Here is a 21,961-nt window from a genome sequence, read left to right as displayed (position 1 = left end):
AGAGAGAGAGAGAGAGAGAGAGAGAGAGAGAGAGAGAGAGAGAGAGAATCCAATACCCAATAATCAAAAGCTCCTTTCTCAGATCTGCAAATGGCCCCCCAAAAATCTTGTCAGTAACTGTTAGATATAGTCTAACCTTAGAATTGCAGCTGAAAAACAGATAGCTGTATGTGCACCAGATTCTATTTTCCTGGGAAAAAGTCTCTGAGACTCCTCTCCAAGGCAGTCTCAGTGGCTTAATGTGGACCCTTTTCTATTCTTTTTCTTGGTCTTCAGTATTCTCAGGAGTAACAGTAAAAGAATAAAGGCAAGTGCCCCTCTTCACTCTCAGTGTTGCTCAAACTCAGCTGCCCAGACTGTTTCATCACTAAGATTCTTCATTGTCAGTCTTCTTTATTTCCTTTACAGACGTTACCCAAAGAGATATGGGAGGATTAAGGGGGTAGCTTTCTCACCCCTGACCACCCTTACCACCCAGTGAGAACCAGTGAAGTGTTTACTGATATACTGTTTCTGATATCCATGGATTTGAACAGGCTTTGCATGTATGGGGATCATCATGATTTCTGTCTCCCTGTTTATTGTAGTCTCCTACTTTCTTTCAGATGAACAGCCCACAGTACATATTTCACCTGACCTGATGACCTTGAAGTTGATGGAGATCTTTTGAGATTTTACAAGATAATTCTCAGTTATTTCTACTTTCTTGTTTTGAAACTTTAAAAGAAATGTGTGTATATAATGGTGTATATATGGAGGGGTTGTTCATAAGTTTCAGCTGAATATTGAGATTTTTGTGCTAGTGTTTACATGGAAGTTTCACTCAATGTTTTCTTTAGTAAATGAAATCTTACTTACCAGATTTTCTTGAGGATTTATTATTTGTAAATACATTTCTATTTGAATAACCTTTCAAATACTCACTTCTCATTTTTAATTTGATATGTATGCATGAGGACACCAATTTCCACTAAACAAATCTCAACTAGCAGGGCTTGAAACTTGTAACACATCTCCAAATAGAATGCCCTTATATTTCCATGGAATATATTTGCTGTTGTGAAAATGTCTAATTTCTGTTTGTTCCTTTTTCAATTTAGAGTCATGGTGAATGTTGTAGTTAACTTCTTGTCTGATTTCCCTCCACAAACTCTGTTCTTATCATGTTATAGAGCTAGCCAAGAATACAAAGACACTGTAATTCTCGAGCAAACCTCATGGATTTATTTCTAGCTGCATAAAAATATTCTTATTCTCTCTTTCTTTGCCCATTTATTTGTAAGTATAAAGTAACCGAACTTTTAGAAAAGAAGTGCTATACTATTTTCTCAATCTTTAGACTGCCGAACTTTTCTCATTCTTTGTCTGGAAAGAGTTAATCCCTTGGGGAGACTCCCATGAAAGGTTTCCTGGAAAGAAGACATATTTGATGAATAGAAATTTTATTCCTGACTATCTGGAAGAGTTTGTTATCCTCAAAGAGAGAAAGAGGAATAGGATAATCATGAACTTTGCTTTATTCTCCTATCTTGTTATGCTTTTCTTCCTAAAAAGATTGACAGAATAAATCTGTTAAATTAAAGTGACCACTCACATGCATAAAATTTGGGGTAATTTTTGCTACACTACAGCAGTTGTATACCTGCCTATTCTAAGCAAACTCCTTTTTTCCCCAACATTCTCTCCTAGAATCAGTAAACACATAATTCCCTTGGATAACTGCTGACAACATCACTTGCCAGGGATTTTTGTTTCCTGCTCAATGGCAACTAAAGCCTCTCATTGAGCACTCTAAGATTAATAGGCCAACTAAGGCTCTGAAATTTTGCCGGGGGGAAAATACTTTGTAATTTCAACTAGCTGGTATAATTCAGTATCCTTAAAATTATTACTTTTGCTCATTTTATGTGCTGTTCAACAGCTTACCAGTAGAGATATACTAACAGATGCAAAGCTCTGAGCTTGATCCCTAGTATTAAGTAGTAGTAGTAGTAATGATAATAATAATAATAATAATAATAATAATAATATTCAAAATAACCCACTCAGGAAATATTTATAAATCATCTAATATATATCTGGGCCTGCAATAGTGGCAGTAAACAATGTATTTCTGATACTTGAGATAAGTAGATATAAGCTCTCCACCCTTAAATCAAATGTTGAGTGTTGAAATAGGACTAATACTAAAATTATATACACAAATATAAAATTGAAGCCTTTGCAAGTACTGAGAGGAGATCTGTGTCATATTTAGAACAATACTTTTAGAGTACTAGGTTGACATTCAGACTGTAAAATCTGGTGTTGCTGTGAGAAGCTGAGAAGCTGAGTTGGAGTCTCAGCACTGATTCAAATCAAATCTGGGTGTGGTGGCACACGTTTAACCTACAAACAGGATAGCAGACACAGGCAGGTCCTTGGAGCTTACTGGTCAGCCAATACAGCTTAATCAGTACATATCTGGTCAATAATAGAAACTGTCAAAGAACAACAACAACAAATATGAACAGATCATGAGGAAACATATCTGAGGTTGACTTCTGGTTTCCACATACATATAAATGCTCTATGTGATGCATGTACACATGTGATCACACACAGACATGCACATTGTCATCATTGTTATCATCTTGTCATCATCATTGTCATTTGAGGACATGCAAAGTGAAAGAGATGAGAGTTTCTGTAGTGACTGATTTTGACACGACATTGGAACTTGAGAAATATTATTTAGATAATGGTAAATTAATGAACACTGATTTCAGCATGCTCATAACCATCTGAGCCTGAATATGGTCTATAACTTAAAGAGATTTTCAGGTTAGTTCAATTATTTTTCTCAGTAAAACTAACTCCGAATTTGGAAAAATATTTTTATTTAGGATATTATATGCCAGGAATTCTGAAATGGCACAACAATGGCCCTCTACTTTTAGTGGAAATGCTTTAAGTTTCTCTCCACTTAATTTTATGTTGGCTCTTTGCTTGCTGTATGCTGCCTTTATTGTGATCAAGTCTCTCCCATGTATCACTGATCTCCCCAAGATGTTTTTTTTTTTAAACTTTATGGAATGTTAGATTTTGTCAAATAATTTTTTGCCATCTAGTAAAAGGACAATATGTTTTTTTCTTTCAATTTGTTTATTACATTGATGGATTTTCATATTTTAGAACATCCCTGCATCCCTGGGATGAAGCCTACTTGATCATGGTAGATGATGTCGTTTATGTGTTTTTTTTAAATTTGGTTTGCATGCATTTTATTGAGTATTTTTTGCATCAATCTTCAAAAGAAAATTGGTTTGAAATTCTCTTTTTCTTGTTGAGTCTTTATGTAGTTTAGATGCCAGAAAGACCATGGCCTCATGGAATGAGTTTGGCATTTTACCTTCTGTTTCCATTTTGTGAAATAGTTTGAGTAGTATTCACATTAGCTCTTTAAAGTTTGGTAGAATTCTGCACTAAAACCATCTGGCTTAGAACCTTTTCACTGGGATATTTTTAGTGATTATAGGACTATCCAACTGGTTTATCTGATCTTGATTTTACTATGGTAATTTGTATCTGTCTACAAAATCATCCATGTGATTTAGATTTCCCAATTTTGTGGTGTACAGGCTTTTGAAGTAAGACCTAGTGATTTTTTTTAATTTCTTCAGTTTTTATTGTTATGTTTCAATTTTCATTTCTGATTTTGTCGATTTGGGTACCATCTCTGGGCCATTTAATTAATTTGGCTAATCAACTCTTGGTTCTTTATGTTGTTCTCTTTCTTTTTAGTTGATTGATTCCAGCCCTGAGATTGATTATTTTCTGCTGTCTACTCTTCCTGCATATGTTTGCTTCTTCTTTTTTTTCTAGAGCCTTCAGATGCACTTTTAAATTGTTAGTATAAGAAGTCTCCAATTTCTTTATAAAAACACTTAGTGCTATGAAATTCCCTGTTAACACTGATTTCACAGTGTCCCATAACTTTGGGTATGTATTACCCACATTTTCATTGAATTCTAGAAAGTCTTTAATTTCTTTCTTTAATTCTTCCATGACCCAGTGATTATTGTGAAGAGAGCTGTTTAGTTTCCATTACTATGAAGGCTTTCTGTTGTTCCTGTTGTTGAAGTCCAGCTTTAATCTATAGTAATCTGATAAGAAAAATGAGGTTATTTCAATCTTCATCTATCTGTTAAGGTTTACTTTGTGACTGATTACGGTCATATGAAGTGCTGAAAAGAAGGAATATTCTTTGTGTTTGGTAAAATGTAGTATAAATATTTGTTAAGTCTATTTGAAACAACCAACCTCTAAAAACCTCTGTTAAAACTAACAACCTCTGTTAGTTCTCTTATTTCTCTGCTTATTTTCTGTTTTCATCATAATTCCACTGTTGAAAGCAAATTGTTAAGTTCTCCTATTATTAATTTGTGGGATTTATTATGTGATTTAATTTTTAGCAATGTTTCTTTCATGTATGTGGATGTCCTTACATTTGGGGTATAAATATTCAAAATACAGCAGGCCTTGGGCCTGAGGGGATTCAATGTCCCAGTTTTGAGAAATGCCAGGGTGGAAAGGTGGGGATGGGTGGATGAGTAAGGAACTACCTTCATAGAGGCAGAGGGAGAGGGATGGGGTAGGGAATTTTGGAGAGTAGATGTGGAAAGGGGATAACATTTGAAATGTAAATAAAGAAAATATCCAATGAGAGAGAGAGAGAGAGAGAGAGAGAGAGAGAGAGAGAGAGAGAGAGGAAAGAAATGTCTTTTAGGTGGATTTTTCCTTTGATGAGTATGACGTGTCCTTCCTTGTCTCTTTTGATTACTTTCGGTTAGAGGTCTATTTTATTTGAATGACTACTCCAGCTTGTTCCTTGAAAAACCTTTTTCTTGTCTTTATACTAAGATAATTGTTGCTGAGATGTGTCTCTTTTATGTGTTTCTGTATACAACAGAAAAATGGGTTCTGTTTTGCACCCATGTCTTTTAACTGAGAAACTGAGTCCATTGATGTTTAGAGATATCAAAGACCAATGATTGTTACCTCCTGTTTTTTTTTTTTATGTTGTTGGAGGTTTTGTGTGTGTGTGTGTGTGTGTGTGTGTGTTACTTTTCTATTGGTTATAATGGTGTGAAATTATTTAATTTTTCTTAAGTATAGATTTCAGTTTTCTTAAGTATAGTAGCCTCATTTGGGTTGGAGTTTTCCTTCTTGTATCCTCTATAGGATTGGGTTAGTGAAAAAGTAATGCTTGAATTTGATTTTGTCATGGAATATATTGGTTTCTCCATCTATGGTAAGTAAAAGTTTTACTGAGTATAGTAATGTGAGCTGACATCTGTGGCCTCTTAGGGTCTGAAAGACCTCTTTTCAGGCCCTTCTAGCTTTAAAAGTCTCATATGAGAAATTGGGTGTAATTTTGATAGATCTCCTTTGTATGTCACTTGGCCTTTTTCCCTTGCAGCTTTTAAAATTCTTTGTTTGTTCTGTATATTTAGTATTTTGATTATTATGTGATGGAAGAAATTTTTTCTGGTCTGATCTGTTTGGTGTTCTGTAAGCTTCTTGAATTTTCATAAACATTTCTTTCTTTAGGTTAGGGAAATATTGTTCCATGGTTTTGTTGATGTTTTCTGGGCCTTTGAGCTGCGAACCTCCTCCTCCTCCTCCTCCTCCTCCTCCTCCTCCTCCTCCTCCTCCTCCCCCTTCTTCTTCTTCCTCTTCTTCCTCCTCCTCCTCCTTCTTCTTCCTCTTCCTACTTCTCCCCCCTCCTCCTCCTCCTCTTCCTGCTCCTTTTCCTCTTTCTTCTTCCTCATCTATTTGTATTATTCTTATGTTTTGTCTTTTCAAAGTATCCCAAATTTCCTGGATGTTTTGTGTCATAGGCTTTTTAGATTTTCCATTCTTTTTGACTGGTATATTGATTTTATCTATTATGTTTTCTACACCTGAGATTCTCTGTTCCATTTTTTTTTTTTACTGTTGGTGATGCTTATGTTTGTAGTTTCTGTTTTCTTTACTAGGTTTTTCATCTCTAGGATTGCCTCAGTTTGTGTTTTGTTTATTGTTTCCATTTTCCTTTTCAGGTCTTGGACAGTTTACTCATATCTTTCCCCCATTTGATTGTATTTTTCTATATTTCTTTGTATTTAATTGTTTCCTTGTTTAATGCCTCTACCTGTCTGCATGTATTTTCCTTAAGGGATTTATTCATGTCCTCTTTGAAGTACTTTATCATCTGTATAAGATTGGATTTGTGATCTTCTTCTTGTGGTTCTGTTTCATTAGGAAATCCAGGGTTGGTTTTAGCAGGATAGCTCAGCTTTGGTAGTACCTTATTGCCCTTGGCCTTCTTCATTGTGTTCATATGCTGATTTTAGACATCTGTTTTTCCACGGTGTTTGCTGGATAATTCTGATGGCAGCAGGACTTCTCCAGAAGATGTGGTTATCCATGGACCAGACAATGGAGATCCTAGTACTCTGTTCTGTTTTCTGTGTTACAGGCAGACACCACTCTATAGGCTGTGCCACAAGTAGACCTTACTCTGCAGGTGATGTACCAGTCAGACCCAGTTGTGGTTGCTTGAGGGTCCAACTAGGATGGATGGTTGTACAGGGTTCCAACATGGTTAGTTTTGGGGCCTCTGAAGTTTCCACTGGGGTGGGCAGGATGCTCTTGTGGTTCTGAGATGTACCTCCAGACCAGGAAAGCAGGTCAGACCTAGATAATGGGACTCCAGGGATAGCAGGTGCCACTTACCTCTGGTTACTGTCTCTTATTATCTTTTAGTACCTTCCTTGGACTTGTCTGAATGACCTTGTGGCAGGAGGGATGTATTTTACCTAATGAATGTGTGTAGAATAAAGGCAAATGTAGTGGAGATTTTTAACTCACTGAATCATTAACTGGATTTTGTGATAAAGAAATTTCTAACAAATAAAGAAGAATAAAATGGAATGCAGAATAATGAAAAGATAAATAGAATATAACAGAATACACTGATACATGTTGCTATTGTTATTAACTTCATAAACTATTAACATAGCTTAATGTGAAAGTGTCAAACTTTATTCAAAAGTAAGCAATGCCTTAGCTGGGTTTGTACATTTCCTCCACACTAAACATTTTTTTCTCATTTTTTATTTTCAGATTATCCCTTTGATGATTCTCCGAATATTACTGTTTAATACTTACAAATTCAATTTTTCTAATATTTTAATTATCTTCATATACTATTGTTTTGAATGTTGCATAAAACAACCCCTCAAATGGTGCTACTCCAGAGCAAATTATTTATCTTAGTCTTATTTGCAGTGTCCAGTTTAATGTTTAATGAATTGTGCTTAATGCAACTTTATTGCTTTGTTTGACTAAGCATATAGATTCATTAATACAATGCTAAGAAAATATTTATTTATTTATTTATTTATTTATTTAGTTAGTTAGTTAGTTAGTTAGTTTCTGTTTAAGAGTGAAAAGAAGGAGAGCATCAGAGCCAGTAACTTGCAAAATTATTCTGCTCTGTTACAATAAATGGGTGAAGCCTGGGTCCTTGGCAGGATGTTATTCCTTTCCTTCTGGCAAACTTGCTGTCCTTTTGAGATCACTATCTTGGTACTGGCAATCACCTGCTTAGATCCATGTCACCAATTTTTATACAACTAATGATAGCACATGACTGAAGGACCTTGATGTTGTAATCTGTCATAAATGGTTCCATAAGTCAAACTCTTTAGATCTTCTTTCTTCTGCCTTGATTACTCTCATCTGTTTATCAGCTCTTGAGAAGAGCCAGTAAAAATAAGCCCTGTGGCCAACTGCTACCTTGACCTTCTCTGACTAGTAGCCATGGCCATCAGAGGTGCTTGTGTTATTCAGAAGATAGCTACCGTGCAATATGTAATCTTCTAAGAGTGTATCTAGCTCCAATAGGACACTTAGATGTGCTACTCTTAGGAATTTTCTCATCTACCCAGGGACAAAAATCCTAATTAAAATTTTATCAGCATGGTTTAGTCCTATATGTAAGTGAAAAGGCAAAAAGGTTTGCAAAGATGTCACCCTTCTAATAGACCTACCACTAGAAAAGGGTCTGCAGTATCTGCATTAGCAGGTCACAGAGTGTTATCAAATTAGCCACTTTTTGTTTCAGACATAGAGCCTGACAGTGAAGCTTCAAAAAGAAAAGCCCTAGCATACCTTAAAACTCTAGGCATTACATTCACCATGTCTGAATTTCAGTAATATACAGGTCTCCTTAGCCTTTACCTTGTCTCAAACATTGGAATTTCTTTTAAAAATATAAAAGCTATTTCTCAATTTTCTTTCTTGGAAGTCTCGGTTAATGAGAAGTATCTTTAAACACGTAGCTATAAATGACACCACTGAGATTTCACATTTGTCTTAGTGACCTGAATACCCATCATAATACAAGCAAACAGTTAACCTGGGAGACAAGAATAGAAGAAAGCAGATTTACCCTAAGCAGATTTCAGATAGAACGTGCAATAGTAACTTTGCGATTGGAAATAAAGATTTGACATTTTAATTGATACTCCTGTACTCATTGGGTTATGATTTCTCATGGTATCAATCTGCTGTAGTGACAGAAATTCCAACTACATCAAAATGACAAGTGTTTCAGCAGAACTATAAATTTAGGAATAGTTACATGCAGATACCTGCCTACAGTGGTGGCAATTGGCTTTTATGTTAGGCTGTCTCAAGGATAGGGTCATAACCAGGTTCTAGGAAGTGATTGAGATTCTGTAGGGCAAAATAGAAAATGGATTAGTGAACGTTCCCTGTGAGGGCATCATTTCAACTAGTCAAATTCTGATAGATTGACAAAAATATGGAAATGCTATGACTTAGGGAAGTAGACATGAGTTACTGGGCTCGGTTCATTCCCTTACCCTCTTTTGTCTTGGCTTCTTATGATTCAATTATCTAGAATAGCACCTAATGAGATCCAAGTCCTCGGCATGAGTGAACGGGTACAAGATGTGAACTTGGATATGATTTGGCCCAGGACACATGTCTTATTTTGATTACTGAAATTATACCTAAGAGATTATTATATTTTGAGTTTGAGAACTTTTTATAAAATGAAAACAGATGTTTTTTTTTTTCAGGCACATTAGTACTGCCAAAGGAAAAGTAGCATGAACGACATTCATGTTCAGGAATTAGGGAGCATCTATAGATGGTTTTCATTGTGTAGCATTTTTACATCCATGAATTTTATGTTTCTTTAAGATTTACTTTATTTTTAAGTGTTTGTGTGTGTATGTGTGTGTGTGTTTGTGTGTGTGTGTGTGTGTGTGTGTGTGTGCATATGTATAGTATACAAACCTCTGGAGGCCTGAAGAAGGCACCTTATACCTGGAACTGGAATTAGAATATTGCGAGCTAGCCAACATAGGTCTTGGGAACTAAATTCAGATCTTCTGTAAGAGAAATACATGTTCTTATCCACTAACACATATCTTTAGTACAAATATTATATTTTATGGGCAAAAATATGTTTAAACCTATTTGTACTTGAGAAAATAGGTTTCCAATTAAGCCATTTCCTTGATTGATATAGGAAAGGGTGCATGGCTTCAATATCTCTCAGTTTGTTTAGTACTCCCTTTTATATCTAGCTGTCTGTGTGCATTTTACTTATTTCAAAGTTACCTAAAAATGTCTCTTCACCTTATTATTTACACCCATTTTAATTCTTTAAAATGTGCTTAATACATAGCAAAATGTGTATAGAGATATGTCTAAACTTGGTGTTGGTAAGGATTGGCTTATGGGTTTTTTTGGCATTTTTTTTTTAAAGAAAGATTTGCTATGGAGCTAGTTTCTGAACAGCATCATGGTACAAGTAAACCTAACAACAGATGGTAAGCTGGTAAGAAATTTCTAGCAGGTGACACATATTTATTAAAACTGTTAAAATAGGATTAGAATTCTCAATGAAGATGCTTTCGAGCACATATACTCTTAACTCTTGCACTTATGAGATGCAAGCAGAACTTTAGAAGGCATACGTTTTCAAAGAAAAGAAGAGAGAAGATAAACTAAAAGCAACATTTAATATACATACACACACACACACACACACACACACACACACACAACGGCTGTGACATGGTAATCAGAGAAAACTGAATGCCAAGCTTGAAGTGGAAAAAGCTGTTGAGCAACACACTTTCCATAGGAGAGATTAGATTTGAAAATATCCTCATTTGAAAGAACCAGATATCACTGGAAATGGCAACAAATGTGTGGTTAAAGACAGGGGGACTCATGTGAAGTCTATGATTCATTTGCCCTCCACAACTCCATATTACCAGAGATGTGAGCCAGGAAAGACTCTCCACGTTTGTTAAGACTTCCAAGTAAATTAATCAAGCTGTCCACAGCCTGGGTGTAAATCAGAAAGAGGATTGATGAAATTACTAGTGAGTGCAACACATCTGAAAGTATTGAATCTCAAACAGTGTAAGTAATTTGTCTTCAGAAGAATGCAAGATGGGCTAAAATAAATTTGAAAATCTCTCCTTCGTAATCAGAGAACTACAAACTTGCAAATCCTGACAAACAACTTCAGATTCAGACTGGGCTAAAAACATATGATTACCCTCTAGGAAAGAAGCATAGAGAGACAAATTCTTTGTACTGTTAGTGGAGTGAGTGTCGTCCAATAGTAAAGAATTCTCACATATTTCAGACAGGAAAATTTAGTAGTTTAACTCTGCTTTGTATGTACTAACCAAGTAATGTTGTATACTTTTACAAGATTGATCATCAAGTGTGTGTTTGTTTTATGTGGTTGAAGTTAGCTTTGAACCGTGTATGTCCTTGGAAAGATGGTTGTCAGAAGCAATTAAAAAAATCTATTTTGAGAACAAAAGAAAAAGCAAGTAAGAGAGAATGAAAGAAAGACAGGAAAAAAAGTAAAAATAAATATAGATAACAGAAAAAGACATGTAGACACAATAATATCCCCATGTCTCCATGAAAGACTCTGCATAAATGATTGTAGAGCTAATACAAACATTCTGGTCATGGAAAGATTCCTCTCCATTTATGAATGTTTTCTGCTCTCACAGAGAACCCAAGTAAATGTCCCAGCACACACCTTGTGTGACCCAAGCCATAAATTCCTATATCTCAAGCTCTGGAGGTTCTGATGCCTTTGGCCTCATCAGACATGTAAATTCATGTGCATGTTCACACACAGAGACAGGCACATACATGTAATTAAAAACTAGCAAATAAATATCTTGTGAAAATTAATATTTGATATTTTCAAGTATGTGTGTTCAAGGAGAGTATCTGTGAAAAGATCATTATGATAAAGACTCAGTTGAAATTCTGGGTTGAGTGTAAGAAATTTATAAGTCAATAATAGTGAAGTATCAAGTGAGGATCGTGGCTAACAGGAATGTTTATTTTCTGTTGTACCCTAGAGAAACAATCACAAAAGGCAAATCACAGGAGATAATCTGAAGTACATAGCAAACTGGAGGTGGCGACTCACAACTTTAATCACATCATTAGGGAGGCAAAAGCAGGAGAATTAACAGGAGTTCAAGTCTAGCCTGAGTTACAAAGGGAGCCAGTCTGTAAAGTTAAAAACAATGTACGGGGAGATGCACGTCTGTGTCTGATAGCCCCTACCTGTTGTGTTCTTCCTGACCAAAGGATGGTCAAATAAATTTGTGAAAGAACTGCAGAAGAGCAAAGAATGTAAATTGTTGTATTGTTAGTCCTGTTGGAGTTTTGTATCAGACAGAAGCTACGTGATAATTCAGATGCAACCTTTGAACATTCTCTCTTGTATAACCTTAAGTAGACTACAAGTCAATGGTTGTTGTTGGGTTTGAGATAGGAGTTCCGTTGTGATTATTTATGAAACAGAGAACAATGAATCATTGACTCTGCTATTGCTGCTTCTGTTGAGAATGCTGATGGAAAGCTGACAGTGCTTAGAATCCAGATATGACTTGTGTTTCTGATCATCCCCAAGGTCCAATGGTCTTATGATAAACAAGGGAAATTGTAACCAATTCAGAAATCTTTCCAAGGCAAACACATTTTAGTGAGAAATACATTATCCAACCTCCAGTGTTTGGTTGGGCATAATTAACATGAATTATTCAGGACAATTTCCTAATGCTTATTACATTTGAGAGCTTAGCTGGGTCCTAACTGCCCTCAAAATGCAGTCAGAATATAAATTTCTTAGTAAGAAGTGGGGAGCAGGTAGTTTGATTAAAATGTAATGTGTATTTAGAATTAACAATAGTCAGGTTCTTAATGAAATGACCTTAACAAGATTATTTAATAGAAATACATTTGCATAACTATGGCCCAGTGGCAACTCCCTCTCTTACTAATTCTTACTCATATCCCCTTACACATTAAAATTGCTACTTAATCAATAGATCCTCATAGAAAGGATACAGTTTATTTTATAGGCTCACGTTACATTTACTACTAGTAAATAGAAGAGTATATTTTTAACCCATGTGGAAAAAAAACACACACTTCTAAGCCATGTAACTGCTCATGCTTGTCTTATTTATATTACAGAGCAAAATGTGTTTCTTTATGAACCACTAATCTCATTTCCTCAGTATTGATCAAACCCTAACCAAGCATAAGGTCAAAGATATGGTAAGAGAATGGACTATCTACTACAGGAGAGATTTAAAATTAAATTATTTATTCTTTGAAATATTCATATTTGTACATAATGATTTTGATTTTATCCACTTTCTCTTATCTCCCTATAACTCCCTGTAAGATTTAATTTTTCATTAATATTATTTTATCTTTAGTTCACTACTTCTGTCAAGTAGTATCCATCCAATCATGACTGTGACGCTATTCAAGGTTATCTATTGTCAGCTCTATCTCCAAAGAAAAGTGTATATTGGTTTATCAGCCATATCATGTGTAGAAGTCACCATTTCATGACTTTCCTCCCATCCTCTGGCTGTTTTTCTGTCTTACCTCCCATGGTCCTAGAAACTTGCCTAGGAGAAGGTTGTCTAGAAAACCCGCCTACAGCTGAGCACCCACAACTATTTATCAGCTTCTGCATTAGCTATTATATGTCGATTGTTTTAAAACTCTCAAAACAGATGTCAAGTCTTTTCAACATGAAACAAATATTGAACTATGACCCTGTGATTACTCTGAGTAGAGCAGAACATAAGCTGCTTCTTTGGAAAGCCATTTTTTTCTTTTGTTTTTCCATCTTAGGTTTCCTTGTTGATAATTGATTGCTGCATTAGCCTCAGAGAAGTCACTTCTCTTGTCTGGTCTTGCAGAGCCAGAAAGGAGACACTGGAACTGAGAATCTAGATGTAAAGCAGTGATATAAATGCTGAAGAGAGGCTCAATGGCAGGGTGTCTTCCTCAGTGGTCCACAGGGAATAACAACTGTATTTACACTTCAGTAATATCAGCAACTGTAACTTTTTTTCTATAGAAAAAGTAGTTTCTTACCCTTTCTCCTAATGAACATTTTCTCTTCATTTTCTTAGTATACTTTCTCATGGGAAATTACTCATAATTATGTAAAATTTATATAGTTGGTAATAGAAAGGAAATCCAAGGGAACTGGAAAAAAAGGAAAAGAGGGTAATGGGAAGTGAATATGATCAAAGTACATTATCCAAATGTATGAAAATGTTTAAAAAATATATAAAACAATCTATACTCCATCAAACAAATAACGAAACACATATTCTTTAAAACTACCAAAGGAAAGAAGGGAATGTTGTACCAAGCTTTAAATAAATGAGTAAATAAAAACAATATTTAACTAGAAATATTAAACTCTTTCAATACTGAATAATTGTAAATTTGTTTTTGAAGAATACAGAAGCTATATAGAACAAGCCAAATTTAAAAAAAAATAGTAATTAATTGAATTTGCCTCACAAGACATTTAAAACCTTACAAATGAAAACTAATGATTAAAATCATAGTATTGAAATATGTTTTCAGACAAAACAGAATGAAAAATATTAAGGTGGTTCCAACATTAATTTCTTTATTCTCTTAAATAGTCTGTGATAATATAAAGTAATAACACAATGGAACGTAGATACAGGTGTAAGGAGAATTTTCTTTTCTTTTCTTCACCTATACCTTGTTTAAGATGAGGTCTCTTGTTCACAACAGAGAACACCAAGAATGACTAACCTGCAAGGATTTAGAGATTTTTCTGTTTCCTCTATACCCTGTACAGGTACAAAAGTATACAGTATGACTTCTGGCTTTTTGTGAGTACTAGAGATCTAAATTGAGGTCTTCATGCTTGTATGGCAAACACTTTACTAACAGAACCATCTAGGAGCTCTTAGAGATATTAACCTTTCTCTTAAAGAAAGGTTAGAGATATTAAACCTTTCTCATTTATGCTTGGGTTAGTCTACATTTCTTAGTAACTCATGATCCATACAAATGTTCTTATGATTTTTTTAAGGTAACTCGTAGAAGAAGCATGGTAATTATTTTGGAGTTTTCTAGATCACAGATCAGGATAAATCCACCTCATAGTATATGGAGTATTATTTCTTTTTGTTAGCTTTTCATGTGTTCTTGGGTTATAGGTCCCTATTCTATTTAAGAGTGACAAATGGAGAAAACAAGATGTATTGCTAAGTATTAATTTCTTATGTGACACAGTGTCTATTCTATCATGTTACACTGAGCAATGGTGTTGGACTAACGTTCAAACTAGGAAGAACTGGAGATTAATCTCTGTTCCTTCTTTCCTTAGTTCATTTGTTCCTTCCTTCCTTCATTTTGTAGTGCATATTTACTTATTTAGCAGTGCATGTATGTTGAAATGTATATAATGATTCAAAACTTATATCAACAAAGAAATAGATAAGCTCTCATAAGGAAGATAAATGTACAGAGAGATGATTAAAATAGTTTCTGAAAAACATCAGAAGAAGAATGAATAGATGATCATAAGGAGAGAGTTTCAGGGGCTGCAGAGATGGACCAGTGGCTAAACTTGGTTATTGCTGCTTTTCCAAGAATCAAGTTGCAGTTGCAACTACCTATAATGCCAGCAACAGGAGATCTGATGCTCTATTCTGGTCTTCATAAGTATGGTTAGTCACTCACTTAACACACATACACACAAACACACATGTGAGTGTGTGAGCACACGTACACACACACACACACAAACCTGTGTAAAAGAGAGATTTGAATAAGCTTAAATAAAAAAGATAAGAATATCTTCAAAATGACCAGACTATTCTGTTTTTGTTTTTTTTTGTCTTTTTCCCCCCATTTTGGTGATGAGGAACAAACCCATATTGTACAAGCTAAACAAGTATTCTATCACTGAGTTATATTCTCACCCAGAAATATAGGGTTTAAAGGAATACCCTTTCATAATATTTCATAGACATAATTTCTATGCATATGAAAGAAAAGACTTTACCATGGACATACAGACACCCATATGCAAACACATCACTAAAATCAGAGGCATTGACATGAATGTCTAAGAGAAAGTTATGGGAAGGAAGGAGGTAAAAAGGATTATGACTGGTTAGGGGTAAGAGCCTTTGTATGCATTGGTGAAACAGAAAAATTGAAATTAGTAGAAAGAAGAAAAGCAAGGAAAGTATATGAGAAGGAGGGAATCTTTCAGCAGTAAGACTATAAGCAGTTGATTGGCATTTACGGGGGCAGGTGAGCTTACAACAGGACTGTTTAGAGAATTCATTACTGTAAATAAATACAGGGACAACAGATCTAAGGACCTTGAAGTGCCTGGAAAACTCATATCAGACTACTTAGTCTCCAAAGCAAACTTGTTTTCTGTTCTGCGTCTTATATGCTGGATTTATCAGCGCTACTAGATGTTTTAAATCCTCATTAAAACTAGGGCTGCTTACTGTGCTTTTGTGATGCGCTATTTTGTTCCAGCTTCCATTTTATCAGAGCTGAAGACATCTGAGATGTTTTAAAGTTCCTTAGAATAATTGGCCAAGTCCTTCTGTGTTTCCATCAGTTTGCATAATTAGGTTGGCTCCTTTTCCCCTCTATGCCTAGCTGGAAAAATGACAAAGGACGAGCTGTTTGTATATCATTAATCTACATCCTCGTTAACTAAAGTAAGATCTTCAGTCAACAGGAAGATGGGCTAATGATGGCTCCTGGCTGTTTGATTGTTTACAGTTCCTTTTGTCATTTTTCACCCTCTGCCTCCCTTTGATTGAGCCAATTGTGACTATAGGCAATCAATAAAACTCCAGGTGCTATAATTTGGCACAAATCTTGCACATAATTATGTGAGACTGTAGCTTAGTCCATCAACATAGAATTTAGAAAAAATTAAAAATTAAAATAAGAACAAAACCAAAATATTTGGAAATTATCAAGAAAATATAAAGTAGTTATTCTGTGGCCATGTGTTTTTTAATTAAGAGGGGAATATGATTTTGGTAAAGCAAATACAGTTTATCAATTTAGAAAGGCATGTATTAGATATATACTAAATATCAATGCCAGCATATGTATGACTAACTTTGAACAGTTTTTCTTAATTAAAAAAATATTTTTAAGTGTGTGTGTGTGTATGTGTGTGTGTGTGTGTGTGTATTTAGTCCTGCAAAGGCCAGAAATTGTATTGGATTTTCTGTAACTGAAGTTATAAGGGATTGTAATTTAGCTGTCTTCTGTGAGTGCTGGTAACTGAACTCAGCTTCTCCAGAAGAGTGGCCAGCGTGGTTGACCACTGAGCTGTCTCTTCAGCCTGGAGTTGTAGTTGATGTAAGTTCTTTTCACACGTAATAAGAAGCAGACGTAGATATTTGTAATTTTTTTTATTTTCAAAGAAATCACCTGGCAGTAAGTACCTGCTAAGCATGATATCCAGTCATCTACACTTGAGTACACTGGTAGATGTCTTCAGATACACCAGAAGAGGGATTTTCTCTCATATTTAATAGAAGAAATTGAAATCACTAGACATTTTCCCATCTGTTACAAAAATACAGAATTGTTAGATATTTATATAACAAATCAGATATTTTGATTTTTAAAATCAGTTTTAACTTCAATTATAATATCAATAACAAAGTTGGTAATGAGTGAATAATAATAAAGAGTCATCCAGTAGGAAAAAAATCCCAGCAAGCTTATACAGTGTAGGGTAAATATGAATAGTCTTAATATATCATAACTAAATTTTGAAGATTAATTACTAAGTTATCAAGGATATTAGGAGTGTGTCCTTGTTCTAATGACCTGTAAGTTTTAAAGTTTTAAATAACCATGTTCTTCCCTATCAGAACTCTGCCCTTTATAAAGAAGCCCTTTAGACTTAAAAAGGAAATAAAAAAATTTAGTTTCAAGTCACTAAAAGTCTGTGGCTGTAACTGAGTTGTTAGTCTCTGGAGTGAAAACGTTGGAGCGTAGGATGTTGTGCATTAGGTGTGTTGGGAAAATCTATCCATATTGAATTCTGAGCTTCTGGTCCATCTATACTGTAAAGGGGCTCAGTTTGAGAAATAATGTCTCTGGTGTAGATTATTCACAACTGGCCCTTCTAGGGAAGATTTCACTGGACCCTTGCCCCTGAGTGTTGATGCTGTCACCGTGGCAATGGAAGTGACAAAGATAATGAAGAACTACTGAATAAGCAGATGCTGCTGTAATGTCCTTGCTGTGGGATTTGGAATCTGGGAAGAAAACATGAGAGCAGCAGTGTTTTGATCAGCTGGCTTTGATCTTGGAGGGTGACTGTCCTTTGCCTAGGGAACTATTATTCTACCAAGCTGCTCACTTCTTAGTCAAGACAAAAAGTACAATGGGTAAGATCAAGACAGCTTCTCTCAGCCTTAATCAAAGAGGCTTTACTTTCCAGTGAATGGTAGTCAATGTAAAGGAAATAAAAATTCTCTGGTGCTCAAAATGCTGAGTATAAGTGGCAGCTGTATGTGCTTAGAAATATAGGCTCTCTACATAACTTTGAGCTTTCACACTGTGAAAACAAGCCATTAGTTTTTAACGTTCATTGGATTCTATTTTATGCTGCTTACTGCACCAGTTCCAGCTATAGGTACAGATGCAATAGAAGTTCCAGAAGCTTTATGAATTTTAATCACAGAATCTCCTTATAGAATTTACAATTTTATATGTAGCAGTAGTTTTTGCTACCCTGCCTTAAGCTGCATGCAGGTCTGGAAGGTCCCTGCTACCAACATTGCCCAAGTTCCCTCAGATCCATGAATAAAACACACACACACACACACACACACACACACACACACACACTTATTTTTGATATGGTTTAGCTTAATAGTAGGGTTTTCTAAGCCTACCTTGGGTATCATGCTGCCCTTCTTTTCACTCCCAGATCAGCATCCTAAATCTTCCCTCAGCTCAGTTGATCTCTAATCTCCCACCTGCTACCTCAGGCCTAGTAGGAGAATCCCTGAGGGTCATGCCATCTGAGATGGCTCATTCTCCCTCTAAGCATGGCGAAATTTTACTCCTCCCTCCAATGTTAGCCTGCCTGAGGGAAAACTGGAAGTCCCCCCTTTCCTGCCCAGATATTGGCTGCTAGCGTCTTAATTGATTTATCAAGAACCAATTGGGGAACAGGACCTTCAGGGTTCACATACAGATTCCTGATCAGAAGAGCATCAAAACCACTCTCTACATTTATATACCACACTAGGACTCTTCGCACATGACCTCTAATTCCATCACGAAATGTAAGGACTATTTTTTTCAGATTTTTCTACTTTTACTTTCTATAAGAGATGCCCTGAGCAGGTAGACAATGTGTCACCAAGTTTGAACCTATGAAACAGCTAGCAAGCAGTGTTTTTGTGGTTTCTGTTACAAAGTCCTCTTGAGTTCCTGCCCTGACTATCCTCAATGAAAGACTGTGCTTTATAAGATGAAATAAGCCCTTCAGTTTCTTACGTTTCAGTTCATTTCGGTCAGAGTGTTTCATCACAGCAACAGAGAGAAAAGTAGATCAGTATCCCATGTCTTCTCTCTGAAAACATTAAGTACAACTACAGATTCTTTAATGGAGCATTACATACAGGCCATCTGTCATTCATCTTTGACTCTATCTTTCTACATCACCCTCCTTTACTTGATTTAGTAAATGAATGTTTTATTGACATGAATGCTTTATTCCATCACTTCTTTTAATAAGCCTCTTTTTAAAGTTTAAGCAAAAATAAAACAAAACAAAAACAAAATGAACAAACAAAAATAACTCAAAAACCTAAACTTGGCTAGTGTAATATCCTTGCGTACATTCTCTTCCCATCAGCACTTTGCACTTTCTGGTACAGTTTTCTCTGGCTCAGGAATTACTCTGAAAATGTCAGTGACCCAATTATTTTGCCTGGGTAATGGCTTCCATTTTGCTTAGCTGTCTCAAATCTGTTTTCTTTCTTTCTTTTTTTTCTTTTTAAATTTGTCTTTGAATTTTCATGCATTAACTAGATTATTTACCTGCGAAATTTTATCTGTATCTGTGCCTTGATATTTGGAGAACCTTAATTTATCTAAATCTAGGTTTTATTTTTTTAAATACCATGAGCTTTTTAAACTTGATTTTAGTTTTAAAATGTTTGTGTTACTATGTATGTGTTGATACATGTAAGGGTGAATATATGACACAGGTCATTGTTCACAGAGAACAAGTTTGGGTGGCAAGGTTTTTCTTAAGCCCTTAAGGTATCTTGTTATCTCTAGATATGATGGGCTAACTCATCTTTAGAATTCCTATTTCTGCCTCCCATCTCTCTGTAGGAGAGTTGAGATACAGACAGATATTTTTATAGAGAGCTTCTCTGTAGACTTTTGAAATCCAGTCTCAGTTCCTCATGCATTGTGGTAAGCACTTCATTCACCGAGCCATTTCTTGAACCTTTAATGTCACAGTTGTTTGTTGAGTCTTCTACTGCATATGATAAGTTTTGAAATTTCAGCTGTTTGAATAATTACTCTAAGTATACTTGATTTTCATTTGAAGGCTCATATGTATTAATGCAATCTTTCATGTCATTAATTGTAGCGCTATGTTTATTAGTACGGTTTGACTATGACTATGTGATGGGTAATCTCTATTGTTGATTAGATTTACAGTCATCTAGGTGACAAACCTCTGAGTATTTCTAGGAAGATTTAAGTAAGAAAGAAAGACACATCCTCAATGAAAGCATCACCATCACTTAGACTGAGGGCTAGGCTGAGTAACCAAGAAAAACAGAGGAAGAGATTTCTCTCTGTATTCACCTCTCTCTACTACCTAACTGTGGAATCAGCTACTCCAGCATCACTCCACCATGCCTCTCCAACATAATGGACTGTATGCCTTTAAACCAGGAGCCACAACAAGCCTTTCTTTTCTTATATTGCTTTTGTCATTTATTTTGTTACAGAAATGATAAACTGTAACTACTGCAAAATATGACAAAAAATTATTTCTATGTAAGAATTTAAAGTTTAGTTCCAGATATGTCACACAAACATTTCCTACATCTTTTTTTTCCAAGCCTCACTGTAACCAGCTATGTTAAAGATACTTTTCTTAAACAATCATGTTTTTTCAGGCAGGACATCAGCAGACAATTAGCAATATACAAGAACTTCCAAATTGACTTCTTGTATAGACTACCAAAATTAAAAAGCCATTATAAAACTCAATAAAATCTTCATTCAATGCTTTGAAAAAGGGCAGTAGCTTAGAGTAAGGGTTGATATTTCACATTAAGAATGTTGTTTGACAATTTTTTACAAGCAAACCTGACTTTCAGGAAATTAACATGGCAGAATTATCAATCTGAAGATCTATAATCTTTCATAAAAGGAACCAGTGCTCTTCTGAGACCACTCAATGAAGTCACTGAAAAGTCCACATTGCCCAATAGACTGAAAAACCAATTTTGGGGGCCAGGTTCAACCAGGTCTCTGGTTTTGAGGGAATAAGTCTATGTTGATGGTACAGGAGGAAAAGGAAATAAAAATAGATTTAGAGTTTTCCCAGACCACAGGCATTTTGTCCCTTTGTGACCACCTATGATAAGACCAGGATGTCTCTCTTTGAAGTCAACTGAAGCATTTCAAAACTATCAAGGAAAGAGGTGCTCTGTCCTCAATCCAGCTTGGAAGATATTTTGTTAGTGACACATGATCCTTCCTGCCCCCCCCCCCAACAATGAAGTGTTCTGTGTGCAACAATATAGCTTAAAAATAAAAGTAACACAAAATTCTGCATTTTTATAGAACTTGGCAAAAATACTATTTCAAACTGTGCAGTCACCAGAAGTATGCAGTTATCAAAAATGCACACGGGTCTCTTGGCGTCTCCCGCACCTTCAGCTTTCTGTGTCTGGTCTGTTTCGGCATCTCCATTTTCTGCAGGTTTATTCACATCCTTGCCAGCATCAGCTTTCCCCTTCTTCCCCTTGGGTACTTTCTCTCCCTTCTTTTCAGGGGCTTTTTTAGGCTTGAGCTCTGGCTTTGAAAGAGTAGGTTTGGCAGACAACCTTGCAGATCTTCTCTGTGGCTCGTCCTTCACCTAGGCTTTGTCTACTTTAGCATCCCGTTCAGCCTTTCTTTTGGGCATGGCGGCAGCAGGGGATGTCATCACTGAACAGGAGCATGCAGCAGGTTTGGTCCGTCTTGATGTTGTCCTCCCTGCTTCTTCACTCTGCTCGCCATTTCCCACATCTTAATGTGTTTACTGTTTATAAGATCTTGATAATGTATTCTATTGAGTTCTGTATCTTTATGGACTCTCTTTTGATCGTTCACTGTTGTTTGTGATTTTAATTTTCATGGCCTTTAAAGCATTTAATTTCTATTAAATGTTTCAAAATAGTGTAGCATCGATTCTGAGCAATTGACAAAGCAGATGTGCTACGGATGTTTCATTTAGAGATGGTAG

The 21,961-nt window shown here is 35.6% G+C and overlaps 1 pseudogene; it reads right to left on the bottom strand.

Annotated features, from left to right (window-relative positions):
• Nucleotides 1-1,516: 1,516 nt before the first annotated feature.
• LOC114616988 lies at nt 1,517-21,640 on the bottom strand (annotated as a pseudogene).
• Nucleotides 21,641-21,961: the final 321 nt, after the last annotated feature.

The sequence above is a fragment of the Grammomys surdaster genome, unplaced genomic scaffold (assembly GCF_004785775.1).
Source record: "Grammomys surdaster isolate TR1022 unplaced genomic scaffold, NIH_TR_1.0 133, whole genome shotgun sequence".
Lineage (NCBI taxonomy): Eukaryota > Metazoa > Chordata > Mammalia > Rodentia > Muridae > Grammomys > Grammomys surdaster.
Note: the sequence above shows the minus strand (reverse complement) of the source record. Positions and strands in the feature narration are given on the sequence as shown.